The 27,716-nt window shown below is 40.2% G+C and overlaps 1 protein-coding gene across 7 annotated transcripts in view; it reads right to left on the reverse strand.

Moving 5' to 3' along the window:
• Positions 1-26,892, reverse strand: part of CDON (cell adhesion associated, oncogene regulated) — a 93,799-nt gene extending 66,907 nt beyond the window's left edge. For 5 of the 7 annotated variants that reach the window (XR_011440556.1, XR_002809120.2, XR_002809121.2 and 2 more), the window contains exon 1: positions 26,596-26,892. The gene's annotated coding sequence lies outside the window, so the exon portion shown is untranslated. Of the gene's footprint in view, positions 1-23,224; positions 23,425-24,725; positions 24,865-26,595 lie in introns of those variants that run through there. The other 2 variants (XM_023645104.2, XM_001505095.5) reach the window with 2 other exon arrangements.
• Between the last annotated feature and the right edge of the window lie 824 nt (positions 26,893-27,716).

Here is a 27,716-nt window from a genome sequence, read left to right on the forward strand (position 1 = left end):
TTATTTTGCCATAAGGTGTTTTTTTGTGCTGTAACTTTGTCTTTAAGTGCAATGTGAATGCAAGATAACTATGAGCCTTAAAAAGACTTCCCGTCTGGAAGTCCATTTCCTGCCTCTCCACCACCTTCCAAGGACTTTCTCACCAGCCCTCCTTTAGCAGCCACACCCCCTGGTCTTCCCTTCCTCCTTCGCTGAGCACAATAAACTCACTGCATCACATTTAAGAACACAATGTATTTATTTACTTTCAAAATATTGTTTGTCATCTATGTGAATTTGTTCTTATTGCCTGGCTGATTGATTTTTCTCTCTGTGAAAACTGTTCAGCTATCTTGGATTGGGATGGAACATATAATCTTTTCCATCAAAACTGATGGAAACAGCTTTTGCTAAGAGACAAGGCTTTTAGGAAATAAAACTTTTCAGGAATTAAAGTAGTTCCGTTAGGAAGGGATAGGTGAGCCACAGAATAAAGCAAGTAGAGATGCTACAGGAAAAACAGGAGGGTCACTTAACCTAGACTTAGTGGGCTGAAGACTCGTCAGAGGAAACAAGGATCAGGTGAACCAGATGGATAAGCTTGTGGGGTCGAGGGGGAGGGGGGCGAGGGGGGGGAGGGGGGCGAGGGGGGAGGGGGTAGGGGGGAGGGGGGAGGCGGGAGGGGGGAGGGGGGCGAGTGGGGGGAGGGAGGGAGGAAATTCCCAGCAGAAGGAATGGTGTGTGTGCAGAATAGTGTGTGCTGAGGCAGAGAGAGCAAGGAAGCAGGGCTGGAGAGTAAGAAGAGGAGGATAATGAGCAGTGAGAGGTGAGGCCACGTAAGTGAGCAGAAGTCGGAGTGTAAAGAACCACATAAATCAGGGCAGGGTGACTGGCTTTCAGCCTGAGAGGGGAGTATTCATGGCTGGAAGCAAGCAAGGGACAAGATCAGACTCGTACCTTTGAAAAGTCCTTTGCGCTGCAATGTGGAGAATGATGAAGAGAGGAAGAGAGGTTAGAGGACTGTGGGGAAAGAAGATGGGGACCTGTACTAGACAAATAGCAAGGGATGCATTTAAAAGATTTTAAAAAACTTTTTAAGACATGGACGTATTCAGAAGATACTTAAGAGGCAGTACTGATAGGACGTGGACAGTGAATGCTCTGGGCTGGGGAGGAAGACATCTCTCAGACATCTTTGCGATCCATTATCTGACCGCTTCTCTGTTTCCCACTGCTTTGGCCATAAATAAAGGAATGAAGGCTGCTATCCAGATTTCCGCCTTGGACAAGGGAGTGAGTGGATGACGTGCCTTTACTAAGACAGGAAATACATGAGAAGCAGCAGGGTCTTCCCCGGTTTGTTGTTGCTGTTTCGAGGGTGGCGGGGAACGGAGAGAGTGCATCTTAAAGTGTGGACATAATGAGTTAAGTTGGACATAAGTGGAAGTCTAAGAAAGATCTAGCAGGCAAGCAGAAAGAACCCTGAAGCACTTAAAAGGAATTTGGGAGGCAACAGCAGACAGAAAGAACTGCTGCTCCCTATCGAGGAGCAGGTATCAGGCTGAATCCTAAAAAACCCCACTTTGGAAGGGGGAGCAAGTCCTCATTCAAAATAACCCAGGTTACCAACAATACTAATAAAAAAAATTTAAAAACAAAAAAGGAAAAGACAGAAAATGATATTCCAGAGATAGAATCAAACACTCAAGACTTTTTAAAAATGAGTTTCAAAATGTCATTGAATTTCACACTCATATACCTTTCAAAGGTACGACAGTTTAGGGTAATCAGACACATTCCTTAACTATTGACTCGCTCATGCTCACTAAAGCCTTTGATCAGTGACAGCCTTCAGGCTGTGCACATGGGGGTCTTGAAAAATGAGAGCAACAGCTGGCATACATCCTTCAGTGATTTTGCTGGAGGAGTGGGTAGGGGCAGGAGCAGGGTGAGAAAAGGAGAGGCAAAGAAAGCGCTATCCTGAATCCAGTTGCAACAAGTACACCATCTAATAGCTGGCACGTTCATCTCTGGGGTTATTCTCGGTTTCTTTAGAAACTAAAGAACCCCTTAAAGCAGTCACGTGCAATGGACAATGATGCATTCTCTGACCTACCAGGTAGCTTGGAGGCAGTAGGAGGAACATATAAATCTTATAAAGTAGAGCTGCAGGATATCAAATACGGTGTATGTAAATAACTTGCGGTACTCCCTTCTTCCCAGAACCCAGCCCCTCGGGATGAAACGCAGCTCTTCACAATACCCATTTTATGGGCACTTAATGATGGTGCAATCGTTCAGATGAATTTTTAAAAAAATGTTGACATCTACAGATTTCACAACCCTTCCCCCCCTTCTCCAGAGCCTCAATCGAGTCGGCCAAGCATACAAACTGATCCCGTTGCCTGCAAAAGCATTTCCTTTCACTGTGTACCATCAAAAGTAGAGGAAGAAAATGGAAGTGACTGGGAGTTATGGCACCAAAAGGGCTAAATGAGCAAAGAAATAATCAACTCCACATGAGCCACTTCAGCTCCAACACAATGCAAAGGGCCTAGGACTAACCCCAGGAAAGGTCATTGAGATCAAAGGTCACAAGCAGAAAAAGGCAACAGTGAGGGGCTGCCAGCTGCAATAGGAGTCAATGTGGTCCTAATTACACACCGAAAGAGAAGGGGTCTCAGCGAGAGCGGAGTTAGGCTCTAGTCACAATATTTGTGTGTTTTAAAAAAAAGTCAAGTGTTCCTGTTCCACTCTCTTTCAAAGAGACTATTTCTTCCTGCTTCTAGAGCACAGGAAACCAAGAATTGTGGAGATAAGATAATTCTGGCATCTACAGTGAGTTGTACAGGAATATTATGAATATTTAAAAGCACAGCTGCATACAAACAGTGAAATTCTAAAAAAGTGATTTGGGACAGATTATTAAAAAGACAAAATACAGAAGTTTCAAGGGAATTACTCTGCAAGCATCACAGAGTCAACATTTACCACAAATCTGACACTCAGTAGATTTTCCAGTTAGTCACTGGAGTTGGCTTTATGGGAAAAAATAAGAGTTATGGTGACCATAAAGCATGCTAAAAGCAAAATTTTTAAGTTTGCTAAGAACTAGCTAAACTCAAACAGACTGATATTGTAAAGATCCAGACAGACATGTGGCTAACCCTCCTTGATGGAGGAGGAGGAGGAGGAATATGAAAACATGTGAAAAAGAGCTCTAGATAAGTGTTAGGTAATAAAGTGAACGCAGTTGTTAGTAAGGCCAGTGCTTTGCTCAGACATTACCAATTGAAACAAATTCTCTCTGGCAGTTACTAAAGACTCACGCTCACCGGCTTTGGTTCAGATTTCACTTTAATAACAAGGAAATAAACCTCAAGAAGAATCTCATTTCCATGAAATATATTCTAATGTATACAGTCAAACATTTAGGAAAAAGCAAAATAAAAAAAATTAGAAATGTAAGAAAAATATCTTTGCTACAAATAAACTTGAACCAATGCTGGTTGAGGACTGCTCCTCCCTCACACTGACTTTATATTACGTTACCTGCTGAGTTATAAGTTTCCTAGAGACCTGGAAGGAACATAGTGATACCAGTTTCCAAGTACCTTATTCTAATTTTAAATTTGGCTGCATAAAATAATTGAAGGAGTCTAGATTTCTTAGTGGCCCCTGCTTTGTTCAAACTGGTGACGGGAATTAGGTCAGACGTGGCTTCATCAAAGGTGTCATCTTACCATGGAAGAGTGGCTGTGCATTGATAATGCGACTCTTCAAGCATGTTCACAAGCGGACACACAAGTCAATCACAGATTACTATGCAGTCAGTGCATAATCACCACAAACGGATTGAGAAGTCTAAAGATAAGTAAAAATTTATATTGGCCTGTGTGAAGAAAATCTGCACCCCAGAAAACTTTGGTATGCAGTTAAAATAAAAAAGATGATCAACATACAATGTCCTGATGAACCAGAAAATAGAAAAACATATCAAGTAAGATCATGATATCTTTCTAAATGCAGCACAACATAGCATGAAGTTTCAGTCCAACTGGGAGAGCCTGAGACGCAGTTTTAGCAGTAGGTCCAGCCTGTCTACTGCTTCTAGAAATAAAGCAAAGCTTGCTGGAACAACTCTGCTAGGCTGCACATGCACAAAACAAGAGCTGCTGCATGGTGACATTCCACTGGGCAACAGTAAACAGGATGGTCGAAAGAAACAATTCAAGGACACGCTGATACAGGAGATATAGATATATAGATAGATAGAGACACAGACATAGATAAAGACACACACAATACGTACATATACTACTGGAAAACCACAAAAGCAGACAGACTCAACCTTGGAAGATGGAAAAACTCATTCCAAGGACACTTCTCTGTGCAAAACTTTTCAGAAAATCCTTTGTTAATTATTTTCAGTGTCGATGTATAAACCACGCATAAAAATCATTCTCATTATGTTATGATTACACTTGATTTTTAACCCCATAGAGTCTTAACTCCAACATTATCACCCAATTTATTTATTAATGGCTATTTTTTTAAAAATCAAAGAATATCAAAATTAAAAAAAGTGCCATAACGAGTAAAGATAATTCCAGAAGAACTCCAAATATCCTGGCACAGTAACAGCAATGTGAGATTAAATATGCAGCTTCCCAAGGTGATAGACTTCTTTAAAGACAGAATCCTGATGTAGATATATGAGTTCTGGTACAGTTCTGAAGTTTTTTATATTACACTATACTCACATTTCCTCTGTATAGAACACTAGTCGTGCCTTACATCTGCAGAGCACATTTTATATGTTGACATGTCTATACACCCTCATAGCCCGATTCTTCTTTAAGGACTTGTCACCACGGCTTTTATGCACAATATGAAGGGTTTTTGTTTTGTTTTGATTTTTGATGAGATTTAGAAGAGAGTTATAACTTTATTCTTTACATAATGTGATATGATTAACTTGGGTCTTAGAATTACAAGAATGCTGTGGGTTGGATCCTTAGCTTAATTCTCTAAAATCTCTTCATTCAACCCATTTTGTAAGATAGACTATGAGTGGAGTTGGAATCTGCAGCCTAAAAACATAAAAAGCAGTTTCTAATTCATTTATACAATAAAAATGTGTTGAGTACCTATATTCAAGGTAGTTGGGGAAAAAAAGATGGGTGGGGCAGATAAAGTAGAATAAAACAATAGAGACCTTGATCTCACTTCCTAACTCTCTAACATCTCTAACTTTTGGATTACATAAAAACAATGGCATTGAAGACTTTTGAGGTACAAAAAAGTGTCAAAAAGTGACAGGGGCCTGAAGTTTTAAATATTTTAAAAATATTATAAAATATTTAAATATATTTTAATAATTAAATATATTTTAGATATATTTTTTAAAGTTAATAGTTGGTGGTCTAAATTGACGTATTTCTTTTTCCTAGAGAATGTTAGTCAAGTCTAACATTTACTAATTTAGTGTGGCTTAGGTTCTGTCTACGAGCGGAAAAAAACTTCACAATTTTTTTCCAGCTTAGAACTCTATGACAAACATTTTACAAGTGCTATGTTTAAATGAAAAAACACTTAAAAGCTTTTCTATGCACCTCTTACACTAGTTTGCCTCATCTTTGGCAGACTCCAAAAATGACTATACTAACGAAAGAGGAAAGGGGGAGAAAAATAAAACAGCAAAGGTATCCAAAATCAACAAAATTTCAGCTCTAAAAATTAAGTCAAAAGCATATAGTTCAGCACTTCAGTTTGCAAGCAAAAAGAGAGTGTGTTCATTCATTAAAAAAAAAAAGTTGAAACGAAAACTAAGTAGGAGACTAGTTTGCGATGTCATTGTAAGGACCTGAGAGGGAGCCCCTTCACTTTACATTCAGGCAAAGAAATGGGAGAAATTTCCCAAGCAAACTTTCTTGCTTTGAGAAAGCGTCATCCACCATTTTACAGGCAAATTACTGTGAGGTAGTCACAGAATTTTGGAAACACCGTTAGAAACACATATACAATGGAAAAGGTAGGTCTTCTCATGAAAACTCAGTATTTATCTTAAAAAAAGAACCACTGCTTAGGAAGAACACAGCATTGCCAATTTGAAAACTACTTAGTTATGAAGCTTTCCAAGAATTTCCATTTAAAACATTCTGTAACGACACATAATCATCGCCTCTTTGCCCTCCCAGCTTCCCCCCAGCCTTGAGAGCAAAGGCCCAGATGGCAGGTGTGGGTGTTCCAAACATCAGATACTATTTTGTTTATTTGAATTACATTCTTTGCTTGAACAGCCTCAGGGTGCAAATAAAACATACTACTAATTAAAATAACCAAGAGCAGTACTAATAAAACATCTGAAAAACAGCTTTTATATAGAGAGACACTTTTTGGGTGTTTGCCTCCTGCCCTCAGTATATGGAACAATGAAGCTGCACTTAAAATGAAGTGAGGCGTTTCCAGCCCTGCTGGAGAAGGATAAACGCCAGCCAAGTCTGCGGCCTGAGAGAGAATCCTACCTGATCCCGACGCATCAGAACACTTGGGCAGAAATCTCACAGACGGGGAAGCATGTGGTGTGAGAAGGAGCCAAGAAGGCATACCCCAATATGAATCACTGTGTGCTGAAAATTTACGAAATTCAATCTACAGCAATGTGGAAAATTCCAGACTTCTGAACCTCAATAACCAGTAGTATTTAAAAATAAAACAAAACACCTGTATGTCCCATGTAAGACTGCCAACAATTTGCCAAGTAAGAATATTAAAAAAAAAAAAAAATTCAGAACCGCCCTCTATTATCATTGTTTCATTAGAACAGAATAAAAAGTAGGCAAAAAAATAATCTCAGAATAAATTTAGCTTTAGGAAGCAATCACTACATGTCTTTGGTTGGTGGTTTCTCACTTTACTGCAGACAAACATAAAATCTTTCTAAAGCGTGCTGGTTTGAAGACCAATGTTGAGAAACTAATCTAAAGGCTTAAGTTGTCCCTGTCCTAAATCGGTAAATTACAACAGCACAATACCAACACCGGTTATAAAACAGGCCAAATCCAGCGTCCCCTAGCAGAGCACTGGACACAGAGACCGTGGCTTTTCATCCTGAACGTCAACCACGAAACCCCTGGACGCAGCGTTTTCACTCTTAGTATTGACAGGTTCCTGCCACTCAAAAGGACCCAGCCTTGTCCCAGAGCGCCATCCCCACCCTTACTAACATTCTTCTCCAAAACAGGCCAGACTTTTAGGCCTTGCTGGAAAACCGGTGTTTCAGAGGCAGGCACCTTGTCATATACGTCCCTCATTCAACCCCCAAAATTCGTCTCGCCCCTTGTTCTCTCTGCACACTGCTCTAAAACTTCACTTTTTAAACTTCTCTCCTCCTTCAGTAATGGCCTGGATTTTCATTTCCATCTGACTTCCCCTGGGTAAAAACTGTAGCCAAGGAGGAGAAATGAAGGGAAAATGCAGAATTGGATTTTACCTGACTCATTATACAGCAAAAAAGGAACTGGGCTCGATATTTACAGGTCACATAAATGTGAAACATTTCTACCAGACCCGGATTAACCGCTAGTCTGTCAGTTCCACTGGTTCATCACTGGATAGCCAACACCTAGGAAGTGTCTTGCACAAAATGAGTGCTTAATAAATGCTGACGAATGAATAATCATACACTGAGAGAAACTCAGCAATGTTTCCTGGGAATTATAAAGTCACTTAAACTACTAACTTAATAGGTTTAAAAACATTCTAGTAAGCTAAAAAAGAAATGCTAAGAATGGTCTAACATTATTAAACAACTGTTTATTTATTTATTTATTTATTTTTTAAGATTTTATTTTTCCTTTTTCTCCCCAAAGCTCCCCAGTACATAGTTGTGTATTTTTAGTTGTGGGTCCTTCCAGTTTTGGCCTGTGGGATGGCCTGATGATCAGTGCCACGTCCGCGCCCAGGATATGAACTGGCGAAACCCTGGGCTGCCAAGCAGAGCATGTTAACTTAACCACTCGGCCACGGCGCCAGCCCCTAAACAACTGTTTAATAATCAGCACAAATGCTTTACGACCAGTTCACCCAGTTTATTTGGTCTTCTGTGGAAGTGAACATCCATATTTACTTATTTTTTATTAAGTCAATTTTTAAAAATCAATAGCTAATAGTTATATGATACCTAATTTGATAGGTAGTGAAGTCAAATGACTATCAAAAGGCATGACACAGCATCACAGAAAAACCATAGGCTAAAGTGAAAAAAATTTAAATAATGGATATTATCAAAAGGTCCTTTTAAACCTAAGGGAAAAAAGATACTACAGACAACACTAGAAACACTAGCACTTTGCTCACAAACAGAAGTGACTCAGTAGGCTGCAGAACATTCATTCTGATCTTAAACGTTCTACAGGCATAGGACCAAATGCAGATAAACAGAAATCTCCACTTCAGAATCGTTATCAGGATTTGTAGCTAAAACAAATAAAATAGACTCTCTTCGTAAACTTACAACAGAGATCAGCATCACAGGCTAAAACATCAGCGATTTTACTGAACATGGTCATGTTCCCTGAAACATGATATGAACTTCTGCACGGTCAAAATCATGGGACAGTAAGCTATATTAAAACAAAACTCTACCACACAATGCTATTTATTACTAAATAGGAAGATAACTCTCTAGGAGGAATTTCAAATGTACTTGAAGAGTTTTGGCCAAATTAACTGGTAAATAGTTACATAAATTTCCTTAAAACCATCAAATGAATCTGCCTCACCTCTTGCCAACACTCTGGATTAGGATTTTTAAGTTCTGAATTTGGCAAATAAACTTCTAAGAAAAATCAAGTACATTTTCTAAGCAATCTGCCACAATGCTAATTTATACATACACATGAGGTGGATTAATTACTCCCTGTCACTATTAGGCAATAGCAATTTGCTAATTATTTACACAAATAAATAAGCTTGTCTTTATGATATGTAATTATGAACTTAGCATTTTAAAATACCATACAAGTATTTAAATCAGAGCTATCAGAGGAAGACGCACATGTTTTAGTCAGTGGATCTCAGTCATCTTTCTGCTCCGGCACAAGAGAGTAGTGACACATCCCCAGTGGAATCGTGGGTCACCTGGAAATGACTGGAGAAGGTGGGGCTCCACATGCAGCATGAAAAACCTTGCCAGATAATTCTGACATTCTCCTCCAACCTTGCCTCTTGCACCTTTCCTCTCGCTTCTACTAGGCACAGAATAATTGTTTGGTTTGGAAATATCTATGTGTTTATGCATCTTACCAAACATCTATTTTATGAGATTAATTATTCCAAAGAGTAACAATAGCCACCACTTACTAAGTTTCTGAGTGAAAGATTTTACATATATTATTACCAATCTTCACAAAAATTAAAAATAGGTATTATTTCCATTTTACAAATGAAGAAATGGAAATGTAGAAAGCTCAGATAGTGTCCCCAAGATTCCACAGCTAATAAACGACAGGGGTGAGATTTGAACTCACGACAATCCCAGGCCTGTGCTTTCTTCACTCTACACACAGCTTCCTAGATAAAAGAAAGGCCTTGAGTACAGGTCTGTTTTTCTGTGCATTAACTTCAGGGTGAATCCACAGCCACTTCTCATTCTGGAAGGATTCTCAAACATGCCAGGTTTTAGTTCTTTCTCTCTATTTTAATCTGCATAGAGATTTTTGGAGGTATGAAAATCATTTTTTATAAATTTCATTGTGTTTCTGCAGTGCTGAAACTCAAATTATTATAAAAGCTCACTCTGGACCATCAGTGAGACAACGAAGATACGACACAAGACTTCAGTGCCCATATTGCATTTGTGCTTTTGGATCATATCTATGACATGTACTGGTCAAACAATGTTACAGAATACTGTACAAAGAAAGTTCTGAAACAGGTAAAAAGAAAAAAAAGACAAGTGAATTATCTTGTAGCTCATGGCAACATAAGCACGCCAAACTTGAAAAGCATGTGACATAGCAGATGGCGTTAATACATTAGGAACACATGTATTGCAAAGATCCCACATTATTATGGTTCATCAACAAGTAAATATTATTGCATACATACATTTTATGAATGGGTTTTTTAATTTTTCAGTACTATATATTAGGGTACACTTTTAAAATGACTGGCTCACAGAATATTGGACCAGTAGTTAAAAACAACCTCATTATTAAAAAGGAAAAATAATGCTAATCATGCTTAAAATCAAAAGAATCAAATCAAATAAACAAATGAAATACAAAATAAGCAAAAATATCTTCCTACTATTAAACTCAACACTGACAATCTAAAACTTTAAAAAAGGATTATTTTAAATTTTTGAATTATATCTGTTTTGTAGTTTTGCTAGTATTTACTTTGTAAATTTCTTTGTTTTATAAGAAGTTTGCATCTAGTTTATTTTATACATACTTAAATGAGATTAATAATAAAAATTATTTAATAAACACCAGGAGTTTATAAGAATTTTTCCCTTTGAAAAAGTCATACATTATTCAAGTTTGAATGTTAACTCCTTTTTAGCAAAACACAAGACACTATAATCTCCTTAATGTTAGTAATCTACATAGGGCCAGCCCTGTGGCATAGTGGTTAAGTCTGGCGCGCTCCACTTTGGCAGCCTGGGTTTGCAGGTTGGGATCCCAGGCAGGGACGCACACCACTCATCAGCCGTGCTGTGGCAGGGTCCCACATACAAAACAGAGGAAGACTGGCACAGATGTTAGCTCAGGGCTAATCTTCCTCAAGCAAAAAAAAGAGGGGGACTGGCAACAGATGTTGGCTCAGAGCAAATCTTCCTCACCAAAAAAATAAAATAAAAGTAAAAAATAATCTCCATAATGTTAAGATGTTATGTTAACTAATCAAACACACAGTGATTTCCCCGATCACACACATCTTTGCAAATCTGAGCTGGGAATGAGGTTGGGGTAAGAGGACAAGAATTACAGTTTCAAATACAAAATTCACGTTCCCCAAAATCAAAAAAGTTAAAAGAATCTTATAAATGCTACCCAACTCCATAGCCACCGAGACCACTACCCTACGAAAACTCTATAAACACAATACAACCAAGCTTTACCCTCTATTTTATAGGCCCCAGATGGAATATCTTAAAGTCTGGGCATTTGCAGAGTTGTGATACGATGTTTCCTCCTGCAAACATGGTCAGTATCACTACGAAAATTATTGTGCTTCCCTGAAAACCTGCATTCCAATGACAAAAATACAATAATTAGGCCAATCTGTGAGGCAGAAGAAACAGATGGAATTCTCAACACTTACCTAAAAAAATAACAAAAAAATGTAAGACAAGCATCTCCTTCCTGAAATATCATTACTGTTACTGCTGACAACAGAAAGAAAGCAGAGGATAAAGAGGCAACGGTCCGCAGAGAAGCAGGGACTGCAGCCCCCCACTTGGCATGTTCCAATTCCACAAGTGCTGGCTCAAGTCCTCTGGATCTCCCTCCACTGCCAAATTGCAATCTTCAACAGTCACTTGAGGGCGATTTATACCTACCCTGGCCAGCCAGAAACAAAACAGGGGAGTTGCTGGGGTGGGGCTGACTGTTACATAACCGGCCTACCTCCAAGTCAAATATTTGCATCTGATGATCCCACATCTACTCAATTTCTTTTTTTGAAACAACTTGGGAATGGCACTTCATTGGTGGTCTTTAACGCTACCAAGGCCCGTTAATTGTTTATCTGCTCTGACCATACGCAAACCCCCCAAAAAAGTACGAAATTTGAAAGAAGAGACGTAAGAGCCAAGCTCATTACTGAGGTATACATATAAAAATTCTAGAAAGCACTGGGCTTTCCCATAGATGACAACACTTGTAGCCTTGGTGGGAAAATTATCAACAGAAAAGTTAGCACAGGGTTCTGACAAGTTATCCCTTACTGTTAGGAACATGTCAATAAGGCTAGGTAGGAAGCACATCTCTTATCAAGTAAGTTTTATTTTCCTGATATTAAACTAAAGTGTGTTCATATTGAGTTTGGGGGGATGAGAAGGAAAAAGAGGAGATCTCAGAGGAACAGAGCTGAAATGTGGGGCAAGAAAATCAAGATGGTTTTCAGCTGTGTGGGGATACGGGCATTTATCCAAAAGCTCACCATTACCTATTACAACACTCACCTAACTGCGCTCTTTGCTAGGAGCCCCGTCCTAACCAACCCAAGAGCAAAATCCATATCATCAATTCTAGCTTAGTCCCACATTTACAGCTTCCCAAAGTTTAATCCCTACTCATTTTCCTTTGATTCGACAGTGTCTAATTCAGCTATATCACAATAACATCACATTTTGTCAATACAAGCCCCTATCTCCTAGGTAACAGTAACAATGTGAGCAGCAACAGCAACTGCCCACATTCTAGAAGCATCTACCAGCCCCAATCACTCCATCTGTGAGGACTACATGAGATGAGCCAACAGCCCATGAGCTACCAATCCCATTACACAGATGAGGGAAATAAAGCACAAAGAGGCTGTGTCACTAGAATGTGGCGGAGGCTGGCTCTGTCCCCAGGCACTCTGACTCAGGGCTTACCCTAGTCTAAGCCCGTAGGATACACAGCCTGAAAATTTCCAGGTTAAGGCTTCCATTTACAGAAAACTAATTCATTCCCAATTCAAGTGTTTCATTAATCTGGAAATTCCATATGCTAAATTTACTTAAAATAGGAAATAAGAGTTTGTGTGTTGACGGGGGCGGGGGGACTTCCAGCCCTAGATACATTTTTACTAAGCAGCATGTGGATGATAAAAAACAAGAACGGGTCTTCTTTGGTTGGACTCAGCACTATATGTAGACTGATGATTTAAAGTGTTGCCAACAACGCTGGCACATTCCGGTCACACACAGTATCAATCTGTTGGTAATGAGAATGAGATAAGGAACAAATATGTAGCAGAGGTCAGCAGCAACACTCAATGGTCCAGACATGCCTTTACAATTGTCTAAATCATTTTCATATAGTTAGAAAGCAAGGGGTTGAAAATGCCTTAAATGAGAGCCAAAGACTTTGAAATAACTCAGTTTCATTTGAGAATGAAGAGGAAAATTCTTTAAAGGTTAAAAATTCCACTATACTAAAGAATACATAACATCAAAGAAAAGCACGTTTAAAAAGATATTAAGATATGAAGCAGAATCTCTAAAATTTCAAGAATTTAATCATATAAAAGCCAAATTAACCTGCTGACATAAAAATATTATGTTAAAGCCATTTAATTATAACCTAAAAATAACACACAAATTAATACATATTAATCGTTACAGATAAAACTACAGTATAGACTTGGCTTATACTTGGCAATTAGAGAGCTGAACAAGTATTCATTCTTGTTCAGTTTTTCTCCTTTCAAATAAAAAAAAAAAAACTTACAGACAAGCCTCATCAGTCATTAAGAGGGCCTGGTTCTGATATTATACGAGCCCTGTCAACCTTAATCAAATTGCTTGCCAGATCGTAGATAAGTAATGACTTGCTTAGGTTAGGCAAGGCCAGAGTTCTCCTTCTGTAGTATATACATCTCCGGAGTGAAAATAAACAGCCTCACACCTCTTATGGGAGCTGGACTCTGTTGCTATTACAACTCAGTCTTCACTCCAACGAAGGGAGGGGCCAGATCTGCCTTCAAGAATATCTACTTTTCCTTTCTTTCCTTCTCAATCTGGTCGTCAAGACCATTTTTAAACTATTTCATTAAACAGTTAACAGTTGCTTTGATTTATACCAAAATAATACAAATTAGCTATTGTTAAATGTTTCAGCATTAATATTTGTTCCAGCCAACATTATAGTGATGTAAAACAAAAGAGAAGTAGATAACAATTGATGAAAGCAATATGAAAAGAATCACATAAAACTGCAAAGCTTGAATTCATTTTCTAACATATGCAAGAATGAAACACCAAATTATGTTTCCACATCATCTGTCATGTTTTGGATACAGGGCTAACAGGGAACAACTGTTAAGAGAAAGAGCATACCAATTCATATTTTATATTCATTCCACAACCAAAGAAACAAATGTAAAGTGAGATTCATTTCTAAAAAGCTGCCTTTGATATTTTCCTTACTTTACATGTAACTGGAAAGGGCTCTGAAACTTCATTTTCAGCTGGGATGTACTTGAAAGAACTTCAAAGCATCCAAGTATTCTACCTGCTCTCAAGAAATGTGTTAGAAAGCAAGGGTCCTTGGGGCTAGAAAAAAATGAAACGACCTCTTTAGAGGAAAGAGTTTAAAAATACAAGACACCAGGGAGTCAATTTTATCTTAGGTGAAATTCACTTCAATATCTTCCATAAGGTGAATAGAACCTACAATGCAGAATCTGTGGTTTAGAAATGTCAAAGACAAAAAAAAGGAAAAAAAATCTTAGAAGTTAACTATTTCAATCTATTCCTAAGTACAGACAAATGTGCGACTATAACCTAAATTAAGCTTAAAAAGACTATAGTTTCAAATACCCTCCTTTTCCAACATAAGACAGAGAGATTTTAAAGATCACCTAACTTTGAACTATATCAACTCTTGTATCTGATACCAGTGCTTGATCATTTGTCTTCATGACTTCCATTCTCATGAAAATTTTTCCGTTTCATACATTTATTGTAAATAGCAAAAAAAAAAAAAAACCCAACTGTAAAAAACTCTGCAAAGTACAAAGGCTCTATGAAAGTTATTTAAGAAATGATCACCATCAGAAATAGAGGGAAGGAGAAAATTATTCTGTATATGGAATAAAAAGAACCACAAGACAGGAGCTGTCACTGTTAACCAGCAACTCCTCGGCAAGGAACTAAGTGAGCACAGGGAGGGTGGCGTTCCTCCGACGCCTGTCTGTGCGTGCAACCCCAGACAAGAGGGCCTCTCCCAATCCTCCAGAGGCCCACCTATTCTAAGTCTGCAGGGCACCCAAACAGACGAGGGCCCTGCTCTGCAAAAGCAAACTTTACTCCTTTGTCACCATATTATCTATTGTTAAATTGCCCGAGTAGACCCGCAGTCCATTCACTCTAGGTGAATCAGACACAAAAGATGCCAGTCTTTCTCAGAGCATTCGAAAGAACTTTTACATGCAAATGAGGGCTATACTTGCCTACTAAATGTCAAATGAAAGCATTTTTTTTCCAGAGAATTCACATTTCAACATGAAGGAAAAAAATCCTTAATTGCACAAATGAAAACCTCAAAACCCAGTTTCTCACTCTTGGTTGTTGAAGGCCTCAGGAGTCTGACCTCCAGGCTCAGGAGTGGTGCCTGTTAATCTGAATCCACGACCAGCTGACATCCATAATCACAACTGATTAAGTATTCGGTACATACGTACAACTAGCTAAGAAAACGTGACTCTGATCAACCATTCAAGTCTTTGTTCTACAGGGCAGATACTTCCCTTCTCTTTTCCCTAATAATCTACCTATCTGGAAGAGAGACCCCACAATCAGTAAAACATGGACAGTTTTCCTTTAACACAATTTCTATGGTTATTTTCATGTGGGGTGGGATACAGTCTGGACTTACAAGGTTCACATTTAGAGACCCACTTGAGGAGCTGGCAGCAAGACTCCTATCAACATTACTAAGATGCATGAAGCCAAACTCCGAGCTAAAATTTATTTGACGTCACAAAACATTGATATGGAATCTCTGCACAAGCTGTATTGATTAAAATGATTAAAAACCCCATTGTGGCTGCTGTCACAGTAACAAATGTGAAATTATTTTAAGACCTAACCCCTATGACAATAGCTCTTTTAAAATGCATCTTCAAACACAAAAGAAATAACAAATAATGACAACTGTGTTTGCTAGCCTAATAGGAGACTACAGTTAACAACCCATCTTATAATGACTCAAAATTGGCTTTCGTTGGCCATGGAATAAAAAAGCTTTAGCTCTAAAATGTATGATGAAAATTATACGAAAGCCCTATATAGGTCTACAGTCAAAGCGTGAGTATTGTAATTTCTTTTAAAAGAGAAATCCAACTAAAGTACAAAATAATTGAAAACATAATGACTAGAGCTTGGAATCAGGAACTCAGGGTCGAAGTTTGATCTGTTTGTTTTTGTTTTAATCACAAAAAAAGGACTTCATCATAAAAAAGAAAGTATGCCTAATTTTCAATAAATAGGAACAAAAGGACCGATTTAGAGATTGGAACAATTCTAGTCAGATTTAATATGACTTGAAAATACGTTCTTAAGTAGAAATATATATTTATAATTAGGTTTAAAATGTACTTTAGCCCTCCTTACTGTAGGAAAAAACCTGCAATTTCATTTTGAAGGAACATCCAAGATTTAATGGAGGAAAAAATAAAACGACCTTGTTTAGAAAGGTGATCACAGTAAGAGGAACCCACGAGGTAAATCATGGACACAACATAATAATATGACTTTCGTGGGGTCTGCTCAGTTTGATAATCTATTAAGAACTAGGAAAATATCTTTTCAGTATTTAGTAGTCCCAAGATCTAGTGGAACTACTGCTCAGATGCGTGGACACTGAAATCCTGGCATATGAGCTGTCATTAAATCATGGTAACATCTAAAAATCTAATTTCAGAGGCCTGCCCCATGGCCGAGTGGTTAAGTTCACGCACTCCGCGGCGGTGGCCCAGGGTTTCACCGGTTCAGATCCTGGGCATGCACATGGCACTGCTCATCACGCTGAGGCAGAGTCCCACACAGCAGAACCAGAAGCACCTACAATATACAACTATGTACTGGGGGGCTTTGGGTAGAAGGAGGTGGAAAAAAAAGCAGATTGGCAACAGACGTTAGCTCAGGCGCCAATTTTAAAAAAAATTAAAAATCTAATTTCACAGCAAGAGGGAACATGGTAAAATGGGCAGGAGGAAACACCATATTCAATCCAGCCAAATTGATTGGTAACATGATGTTATTTTACTGGTATTTATAAAGAGGAATACATAGCACCTTTTCTATAAAACTGTACTGTCACATTCATAATTACATTCAGATATTCACCCTCACATGACCATTTTATAAGCCAATGATCAAACATTTTCAATATATTGCAAGGTATGTAATATCAAGGTACGTAAGCTGCAAATAATGAAGTTTAACTCCATTTTATAGATGAGGATTCCCCACGCCCACTCTCATCCTCTCAGTCACCAATCTGAGAGGGACAGTTCACACTGCTGACATAGAGGTGAGCCATAAACGGCGCCTCTGCTCCAGCTGAAACTACGTTCATTCTCTAACTCTTGTTGCCTGTTATTCACTCTTATTTTGTTATACACACACCCTGAGGCCAAATGATGAAAATAAGCCAAAATAAATGAGCAAGAAAAATGTCTTATCCCTAGCTTATGATAGTATTTTTCTTTTTATTGGAATAAAAGACACTGCCAAGTTCTGATGTCACTACAGTAATTTCATGGGCTGATAAAAGTAGTATTTTATCCATTAAACACTCGTCCCCCTTGCCAATTTTACCTCCAACCAGGCAGTGTGTACAATTACTCACCGGATAGATCTCAAATTATAGTAAAATAGAGAATACTAATTACTTTTATTCTGATACCATAAAAAGCCAATAACAGTCAGAAATTCCCCTGCCAAGAAACAGAAGCCAGAATGCACTTTTTAGTACCTTTATATCCAGGAGAATTCCTGTAATACTGAGTATTTAAAAAACAGACAAAACATGACATCAGGTCTGGAGATACCAAATAATGTTGCACAGAAAATACACGTATTAAATATACAATCATGCCTCACTTAACTATGGGGATACACTCCGAGAAGTGCGTCGTTAGGCGATGTCGCTGTTGTGCACACATCACAGAGTGCACTTACACAAACCTAGATGGCATAGCCTACCACACACCCAGGCTGTATGGTACTAATCTCATGGGACCACCATCATATATGCGGTCCATCATTGACCAAAACATTGTTATCAGTGCATGACTGCATAAAATTGTTAAAATATTAGGCAAGCGTTCCAGTAATAACGTGACAATAGATGTCCTAGTATCTTCAACTTTTAAGTATTTTTTTCTTTACCTAAAGCTTTCTTTTATCTTCATTATCTGAAGCTGTGGTATACCTAAACTTGACATAGAAAGTCACTGCTTTCACTGGATTTTTAAGAACAGACTTGTTTACTGAAATCGTCCATGGATCTAGAGAAGACAGTTTAGCATCTTGCTACTCAGTGTGGTCCAGTGTCATCAATACCATTTGGAAACTTGTTAGAAAGAAAGACTCTTGGGATTCACCAGATCTAACAAATCAGAATCTACATGGTAACATCCTCCAAGAAATCCAAACGCATACAAAAGTCTGGGGCACTGCATTAGCACTGACAGATTCAGGACATTCGGGTATTTCTATTCCTTAGGCACAGTCCAAGGAAAGGGGCCAGAAGGATGGGGCATATAGGGGAACATCACATCCTCTGTCCTTAAGGAGTAAGACCAGGACGAGACAGACACGCAAACGCCAATGATACAGCATCAGTGCCATGAGAGAGGTGTTCCCAGCCTGCAGGAGAGAAAGGGAGGCACAGTCAAGGAATGCAAAGTCGCTGAGGATGGTGAAGCACCAGGAAGGTAAAGGACCCTGCACCCTGCTGACACCTGGGCTTTAATAAGTGAGAACAGTTTTGGAGAAATCAGTTTTAAGGAGAGTGGTCACATGATCAGATTTATGTTTTAGGAAAATCACTACTCTGGCAAAATGTAGAAAAATGGATGATTTTGAAGGGGGAAACTGAGCCTGGAGACAGGGAGATGAGGTAGCAGCATAAGCAGGAGGCACAAGGATATTTTTTGTCTCACATTCTGAACCTGCTCTCATCCCTCTCCCACATGTTGGAAAAGAGGCAGGAGCGGTGAGGTGACCGTAACAGAGAAGTGCTAAGACAGCCCTGCTTATAGGTTACAGAGAGGGTACAGAGGGTTCTATACACACGGTATGTGTAGACACAAACACAAAACAGTAAAAACTCAGGATACTCTTCTGCTTTATAAAGTAAAGAAAATATTGTTTTGATGATTCAGGATTCCACACTCCCTTCAATCATTCTAAACATCAATTATTAACATACAGACAATATGTTTACACCGTTAAATAACCAAGAACCCCAGAAAATACCCTGAATACAGTTTTGGTGCTTGGCTAAGTCACTGACATTGGACTTTCTCCCCCATATGAGTTATTTCTCTCTTTTGAAATTCAAGCATAGAAAAGTTTAGGTGGAGGAAAGAAGGTAGAGAGACAAGAGGTACATTTATTAATTCTTACTTTACATATAATTTGTTATAGGAGTGAATAAGTAACTAAGCCAACAGATGGCTTCAAGTAAATTCTCAGATGTGTGCCTTTATAAAAAGGTAGCAAATACTATACTTGTAAAGTATTATCATTTCTGATACGGATACACTTAGAATATTGGAAAAGTCCCTATTTTCTATTTAAGTCCCTATTTAAGAAAGAAAGAATACTTGACATTTACTTGTTAGTGATAAACTAAGAATTACACTTAAAGTGAAAAGAGCCAGCAAGTAGAGGCAGTCCTCAACTTTAAACTGGGCTGGGTTGAGAAAATTTATTTATCCAATGGCTGTTTGGAACTTTTTTTGTTTTAAAGATTTTATTTTTTTCCTTTTTCTCCCCAAAGCCCCCCGGTACATAGTTGTATATTCTTAGTTGTGAGTCCTTCTAGTTGTGGCATGTGGGACACCGCCTCAGCATGGCTTAATGAGTGGTACCATGTACTATGTCCACGCCTGGGATTCGAACCGATGAAACACTGGGCCGCCTGCAGCGGAGCACACGAACTTAACCACTCAGCCACGGGGCCAGCCCCTGTTTGGAACTTTTTAATACATTTTCTCCCTCCAAAATTATGTATGCGTAGTTGTGTAGCTTAGCTATTATTTCACGGAGTCTTGGTACTACAAAGGCCCTGAGAGGTCATGTGGTCTAGTCTCTCACCCAAGGAAGAGAGTCTTTCCACGTTAAGTTTTCCAAACGCCACTAGAGCACATCAAGTAATAAGGAGCTCACGCCTCTTCAAAAAGAGCATTTTCTATCATGGGTCAGCTCTATTTGTCAGACAGTTCCTGCTTCTTTTCAAACAAAATTTGCATCTTTTGAAAGCCCCAATGGAACAAAAGATGAACCATATATCACTACTTCAACTCTCCCCACCCCAGTGAAATCTTGGCACTGGTGGTCTGATTTAAGAAGAAATGGGGACAAGCTGCCCCTCTGGAGTCCAGGGGAACCCATCCCTACACACGGCTGTGTGTGAAGAATGCCCTTGTGTCAAGGAGCTATGAATAATAAGATTCAATAAAATTACAAATGCTGAAAAATACAATGTCTCCTGTGAGAGAAGTGGCTTGTGTTCAAGCAGAACATCCAGAAAATCCTTCATCAACATTTCCAGGAACAGAAATGTAAGCTATGAACCTAAAGCACAGCCCCCTCCAAAATTAAAACAACGCACACACAAACTTCTGATTCATCAGCATCATCTTGTATTCTTGTTTCACTATTTGGTGAAATAAATTTTATTTAGCATATTAGGGAATTCCAACAACACAAACAAGAAACTCTAAACCCACAGGCATAGCCGAAGAGCAATTGCTAAGGTTAGGAGCCAAAACTTCTTCCCGATATGTGTTAGGTCCCGTTCTTCAAAAATTTCCTGCAGTATAACAACATCCTAGTTTCATTTTCTTCCATTTTGGTGGATTTTTTTTTTGTCAAAAAAACATTGCATTGTTTCATTTTCTTCTAAGAATATTACACTAATGCTGGGCTAGTGGTTTCTTCTGTACAATTCTAAGTATTGATTATGTCATTAAATCCTAAGCACGAAGGATATAAGCTGCCTTAGATGGTCCTTCTCTATTTTTGAGGCTCTTTTCCTTCTCTTCTAAAAACACACAAAAAATAAAAGCAGTTATCAAAGGATGCAGTTAATAGAATTGTGACAACACAATTACATTACCTTCAACCCAATTTTATGTATAAAAATAAGGTGACGGTTATTTTTCTAAGCTAGCCACTGGGATCTGATTTTCTAATAACTTAGGAAGAAGTGTTGTGATTTTCTTTTGTTCTCAATCACCACAAACCCAATATACCAATAAAATGAACTGCTACGAATCTCAAAACACACAAAAGATGCTACAACAATTTAAAAAGCATCAATTACTACTGTACACAATATCACAGATGAACCTCAAAGACACGAAGAGCAGTGCAAGAAAGCAGATGTGAAAGAGCACATACTGTATGAGTCCATTTTCATAAAGGTCAAGAACAGGCAAAACTAATCTATGCTGAGACTAGGCAGAAGAGCTGCCTGCTGCGGGTGGCCAAGCTGTCTGGAAAGGGGCCTCGGACAGCCTTCGAAGGTAAAAGAAATGTGCGAGATCTTGATCTGGGTCACAGTTACCATGTATATGTGCGTATATAAAACTTTCTCTAGCTACTCCCTTAGCATACGCTAACTGGACGCTTGTATACATTTTTATATTAGATCTCAATTAGAAAAAAAAGCCACACATTGTTTGCAAGTGCCGTTTATGCTTCAACTGCAAAATTAAGAAAACTATGCCATACTGAAACCATAGCAGTTACATGTGCCCACACTACTAGTCACTTCTGAGAATTCCTCCTTATTTAGCACTTCAAAGAAATCATTTCTGGATCAAAGTAGTGGACTAACACGTACAGGAGGAATTACTAAAAATAAGAGCAGCTAACATTTATAGAAGTTTTACCATATGCCAAGTGCTTTTCTTTCATTACCTGGTGTAACCCCCACAACTGTGGTAAGAGATACTTGGTCATCATCTCCATTTTACAGATGAGGAAACCAAGGCTTAGGGCGAGGCCACTGCCCAGCTCACACAAATAAAAAGGGGTGAGCTGGTCTGCAAGAATAGTTGAAAAGCAAGCTATATGTCAACTTCTTAATTCTCTGTATTAGGGTAACATAAAAATAAAATCAACCACACAGTTGTAAGTAACAAAATATAAGCAGAATATATCTAAGTTCAGTAATATAACCTGTATATTTTTCCCCTCTCAAGTAAGATGTAAGGAACTTCACGGTTCCTTAATTCTATGATTAAAAGGCACATCACTGGCTCTCAAGAACTGAAGCCCCTAGTCACATTCCAATTGATATGTAGCAGAACAAAATGTTCTTTGGGGTATTTTTTATCATCTCTGGCCATCAAAATACATCGCACAGCAAAGCGACTGAACAACGGTGAACCAAGACTCGCACAATGCTAACTTTAGTGTTTACCAGAGTGCATTTAAGAGTCCTTTCAATTTGCCCATACTAGAAGAAGGCATACCCAGGATTAAGGTGGAAGGGAATCAAATATATTCTCTAAAAGGCTTCTTTATTTTCTAAACACTCCGTATTGTGAAGAGAATTTGGTAGACGACTACAAGATAACAGGATGGAAAGAACTGTGATTCACAACATGATTTTAATCGGGAACAAAGTATATCAAACGAACCATCAAACAGGCTACTGCATTCTGCATTAATTGCAAACCAGAAGCACTGGAATTCACATTCATTTTTAACTATTCTTGGAAGATGAAAATCAATTACACCATCCAAGATTCAGAAGTGTTCTTCCTTGAAAAGTACACAAGAAACAAACTAGGCTAATATTCTGAAAAATGTTTGTATCCAAAACTTAGACAGGGTAGGGGGCGGGGTATGGGTAGGAAGACACACTAACGTCTCTCAAAAATTTTGCTCCAAAGATTTCACAGAAGATTTTTGGTAGATATATTTTCATTTACTTGTGGCTGTTAGCAAGTCTGCAAAGCAATGCCTTAAAACATACTAGAAATCAGAAAGAATTCTTAAAAATACAAGAGAAAAGACAGACATACCCTAAATGAATTTAAGTTCTATAATAATAATGTAACAAAAACACAGTAAAATCATATAAAAACAAATGAGCAAACTAAAATATACCTATTCAAACAAGCATTTCATCTCTGCAAAACAATTTGCTTCACATAAAAGTCTGATTTGGCTCTCAGTTTAAAAAGTTATTAAAACAATACATCAGCCCTCACAGGCAAGACCAAACTGTAACACAGTTTTACATCTTTATCAAAAGATCATTCAGAGAAAACTTACCAAGTCTGCAACGTGTAGACGCTTGTGCTTCGGAGGGAAAGCAGAGAAGTGACTTTCTGTACTTACAGTGGCGTCACTACAGTGCTAAAAACACATCCCCACAGCCCTGACTGGAAGAAAGTCCTGACTAGCAATCTCTCTTTGGGTTGGGCTTTTCTCTTACAAGATAAGCTGTTAAGTCACGCCTTGATTTTAGATCTGCTAACATATGGAGTCTTCTAACCTAGCCCCTCTCCGTGTGCCCACCCCCACCCGCGCTGCACCCCCCCATCACTACTCTGCTCCACTCCCTCTCCACACACACACACACACACATACAAAAAAGGCACTGCAGGGCAGAAATTCTTCAGGTGCTCGCTAATGGAATTCCCAGGGTCTTGGAGCCGCTTCGGGGATCAAGAGATCTCGTAGCCCCCGCTGGGGTAAGGAGCAGCGAGTCTGTTCCATTTAATCAAATACAGAATGAATTTTCAGCTCTATTCACTAGCTTGTCTCCAGGGCTCTCAAAAGGCACCAGGCAGCTAGAATCACACACATGTGGCTCTTTTAGGCAAGTATAATTAGTTTGATTTTAAAAAGCCACATTAATAATATCACCTCAGGACCATTATTCAGGGGACAGATGACAATGATACTGTATGTTTTAAGCCTAACAATGGGGGAAAGAGGACAAACAATGAGGGAAAACTTGAAGGATTAAAAAAAAACAAAACCAACAAACCAGTTTTTCATTTAATTGTAATCCAATATTTTTAAAGTGACATTGAGTATATTCCACATACCGTCTCTTAATTTTAACTGAAAAGAATGAAGTGAAGCCGTCCTCCTCACTCTCTTGAAAGTGAATTAGCACCACACACACAACAAAAATTTATAAGTGGAATGTTTACAAATAAATGTAATGTTTACATACAATATAAAATTTTAAATAAAAACAATCAAACATACTCTAACTCAATCCAACTTAAAATTTCCTGGGGAAAAAAAAAGCACCAATGAAAAAACACTGTAAAATCAAGTCCTTTAAAGCAATCTATTTAGCAACCAAACTCCAAATTCCCTTTCTAATCTAATTGGTTCCTATTAAGTAATAAGATCATATGTCTACGGACAGACTCCTTGGTAGACAACCCCTCGAGTCTTCCGATGTGTTGTCTTATCTAGGCTTCTACCTGGTGCACACGCTAATAACACTGCGAGAGCTAATGTAATTACATGTTTACAAATAACAAATTTTTCAATTAGTTATTTTTCATTTCCTATCCCCAGCCTGAGTTCACTAAGATAATGTTTAATTCCTGAAATCATTTCCCAGGATTTTACTCAGGAACAATCACCCATTTTCAGTCTAAACTCTGCAAAAGAACCATTTCTAGAGAAGAAAAATTTTACAACTTATATTTTGACAAAACCATACATGAAATTGTCTAGAAAGTCATGAAAGCATAAGAGCAAAGTGGAAAATAACAGGCAAGCAGGAGGACTAGTCAGCAAACTTTACCTGATCTCGAGAGCAAAGCGCTGTGACAGAAGTTCCTATAGCCACACAAAGCTCTCCTCTATATACACCTTGCAGCTCTGGGTTGGGGGGAGTCCTATCTTAAAGTGAACTTAATTCCTTTCATGCAAAGTCAAACCACCTGCAAAGAAGGCAAGGAGTAAGACTGATTTAGAAGCCAACCTACACAAGCTAGATCAGTGCGCTCCAAGTCCTAAGGGTTCTTTGTACTTCGAGGCTGGAGAGTCAGAGCTGTTTAAGTACTTTCCGCAGAAGAGGAGGTTGATGAGAACCAAAGCAATCAATCAAAGCATCCCAAGTGAGTAACCACACAAACAATAGCACAGTACTTCTAGTAACTGATTTCCTGGTTGACTAAACTATTCAAACAAAGACCGGTTTCCCAAATACTATATCCGAGTTTTTGCATGAAAGTTAAACAATATACACTTGTGTGTTTTTTATGGAAATATAAATGTTTCTGCTCTATACACTGCCAAACACACACCCAGGGCACGTCTTTACAAAATGAAACAGGTTTTCTCCATCCTTCTCATATAACTTAAAGTATGAGGCAGTTTATTTCAACATGTGCATAACAGAAACTACAGTATTTGGTGCCTCTCTGGGTTCCTAAGAATGCTTTCTTAGTTAAGCACTAATTTAAAATTTCCAGAAATTTACTGAAATTTTCTTTCATCTTGTCCTAAAAGTTGAACCACCTCCCACATTTTCAGCTAAAATAAACTAGCCCCCAAAAATGAGCTATAAAATGCAACAGAAGTTCAGAATTATGCCAAGAATAAACCCATTTCATCCTCCAGCCCTCTCCCCACCACCTCCTCCCAGACACTGTCCATTAGGTATGCCAAGTGTCAGTTGGGAGTCTGGGGCTTATGGTATCAGTGAGGCATGGAATCAGAATTAGCCTCTTTCATCTTCACTGGCCATTGCCCTGAGAATAAATCTCATGTTACCTTTTAGTCCAACCTTCTGTTTCTCAAGGTGTCTGATTTAGGACACAGAGGCTGACTTTCTGTTAATGAAGTTCCCTAAATTCTAGATCTCAATTGGAAAGCAGCCTGCCCTTAAAGCACCTGCCACCCTCTGTAGTCCAGACCAGGAAAAGCAGGCATTCTGGAGAAGAGCTTTTTTGGAGAGCTTTCCACCTGATTTGGTGGGGTTAGGGAAAACAATGAAGCGAAGGGCGAGAGAGTCTATCTATCCCTCTCAGTGATTTATTACTGAAATTCCTAAATGTGGAGAGAAAGCAACAAAGGTCTGGAAGCTGCAGACCGAAATAAATAGCAAGTCGTAATGTATTTAGCAAATGATAATGCAATCCACAGAAAGCTTTACAGAGGAGAAGGAAAAATACACTCCCTGGGGCTGGGAAGTCACTGAGTCTGTGAAGGCAGAGAAAGATACATTGTGCAGGAAATTTCTCTTGCTTCTCCCTACACATAAATCACTGTCTCTCGCGGGCGCTCTGCGGGGATGGAGGTTGAGAGAGGCGAGGGACCCCGCTCCCTTGGGAAAACGCGCTGGCGTCCCTTGCTCCCTGCTATGCTGCATCTCACCTGCCCCAGTGGATCATTGTCAAAGAGATTTAATCGTGTCACTGACACCTCTTCCCCGCCTCCTCCCACGAAGTGGCTCAGAGTCTCAGAGGACGCGGAACGTCGGAGCTCCCCGCTGGGCATCCATCAGCTGTTCTTCCCAGACCCCGCACGGAGCCCTGGACCCCCACGCCCCCCGGGCATGCTGGCCTGCCCGCTACCCGACCTCCCAATCCCAAGCCGCGTGGCCCCAAAGCGCGGTGTCCCTGGGCCACCCCTCCCTCCGACCCTGCCGTGGGACCCCAGCCCCGCACCTCTCAGCGGGGCAGGCTAAGCCCCCAGACCTCCTGCGCGGCAGCGGGCTGCGACAGCCACCCCCAGGTCATCCCCCGCGCGCTGGCGGCGGCTACGGCGGCGTCGGCGGCTGCGATCCGAACGGGCCCCTCCATGCACCAGGCAGGGCAGCGGGAGGGCGCGGCGCCTCGCACGCCGGGGCGGGGGCGCAGGGGCGGGCGGGTGGGCGACTGGCGCGGGGTCCCGGGTCTCCTCGCACCAAGCCGCGCGAGCCGGGCACCAGGGACTCAGGGGAGGGAAGCTGGCGGGGCGGGGCCACCGGGGTGCGGCCCCGCGGCCGCGCTCCTCCCCGCCAAGGCGCGCGCGCGCGCGCGCAACCCGGCGGGCGCGGGGCCAGCGAGGAGCACGCGAGGAGCGGGTGGGGGGAGCCGGCCGCCGAGGCCGCAGCGCCCGACGCCCCGCGCCCGCGGAGGGTGCGCGCGCAGCCTGCCAAATCAGCGGCGGGGGGATGGGCCGTACCAATCTGCGGAGGGGGGACGCTCTGGGCAGGCCCTTCTCCCGGTTCCCTTCCTGCTCGCTCTACGAGAAAGCCACCCAGGGAAGTAGAGCAGAGTCCCTGCTCTGGTTTAGGACAGGTGAGGATGAGCTGCCCTAGCAGCTCACAGAGATTCCCATCATGCCTGCACTCACTCTCCCTCCCTTCACTTCCCCGGGAGAGGCGGCATTTCTGGCCTGTCTACACGTTCCCCCGTTTCCCCGCCCCGGCCCCGCCCCTCACCCCTCTACCTAAGTTCTCTGCGAAGACGCAGAGTTCTTCCCCTCGCTTGGGTCTCGACTGGGATCTGCCTTAGGCGTCCAGCGTCCCGTCGCTTAGGGTTCTTTGGCCTTTTCACCACTTCCAGTGTTTAGTTCCTTGGGCGGCTCACCTGGTTCCCCAACCCGCCCTGCGCTCAGATACTCGCACGCGCCTAACAAAGCTGCCCAGGGACGAGGAGAGGCTCCGTGTGCTGGTGAAACCAGCGTGGCCTTTGGCCCCAGAGTCTTCCCAGCTCGTCCCTTGGGCCTGCCCCAAGTTATCTGATCCCTCTGAACTCCTGTTGTTCAAACAGAAAAAAGGAAAAATAATTTCTATTTAAATGGT

Source organism: Equus caballus, chromosome 7 (assembly GCF_041296265.1).
Source record: "Equus caballus isolate H_3958 breed thoroughbred chromosome 7, TB-T2T, whole genome shotgun sequence".
NCBI lineage: Eukaryota > Metazoa > Chordata > Mammalia > Perissodactyla > Equidae > Equus > Equus caballus.